The sequence below is a fragment of the Pseudomyrmex gracilis genome, unplaced genomic scaffold, assembly GCF_002006095.1.
Source record: "Pseudomyrmex gracilis isolate BER0280 unplaced genomic scaffold, ASM200609v1 scaffold_107, whole genome shotgun sequence".
Lineage (NCBI taxonomy): Eukaryota > Metazoa > Arthropoda > Insecta > Hymenoptera > Formicidae > Pseudomyrmex > Pseudomyrmex gracilis.
Window position 1 is genome coordinate 296,261 of NW_018020691.1, and position 890 is coordinate 297,150.

Sequence of the window (890 nt, forward strand, 5' to 3'; positions counted from 1 at the left end):
TTTTTTTTTTTTTTTAATTTTTTTTTTTCCATTTTCGCTCTTTTCCACTCCGGCGCGGTAACGCGAGCGCGCCAACGTCGCGATAAGCGGCGTCGTTATACGAAAGGTAGATCGAAGAAAGAAGTCCGATAATAATAGTAAGCGCGCGCGCGCGCGCGCTTCTAATGGTCGATTTCTTCGGTATATTAGTTCTATCTGTAGAAATAACATCGTTTACATTTTGTCTCTTTTACGGCAGTCCCCCGTAGCTATCGCGCGGATAACTTTGACATTTACAGATGAAGAAATCGGGTGAAAACAGCGCTAATAGAGTGTAAAGCGCGGCGTGTGTGTGTGTGTGTGTGTGTGTTACGCATATAACGGAACTTGGGAGAAATAAAAAATTTGCGATAATAAGCACTTTCTCGTTTGTAGCGCAACAATGGCGTTCGTTCGTTAGAGCTACTATTGCGCGATCTCGTTTGTATCTCGCAACGATTTCTTCTTTCTTTATTTCCGAAACGATACTATCGTCTTTCGTTTTTTTTTTTTTTTCTTCTTCGCCTTTTATTTGATCCCGCGCGATCACGCATGATATTGTTCGGACGAAACGCGGGCAAATATATTTTTCGTGTAACGAGCGCTCGTGGGATGCGCGCGTGCTTTGTATTTCGAACGGGAGGGGAAATAGGGGTATGTGCGCGCGAACGAGCGAGCGAGCGATCTTCGACGGCACAATATTTGCCGGCGTGAGTTATGATGCTCGTCCACGAGGGAAGTTTGCTCCCGGCTACTTCGATTTCGGTCGTCGAATCACGTTTCCGCGCGGAAACCAGTTCGTCTTCGCCGCTTTTGCGATCGAACTGTGTCGAGCGCAAAACTTGGCGACGAATGAATCGGAGAATTCTATG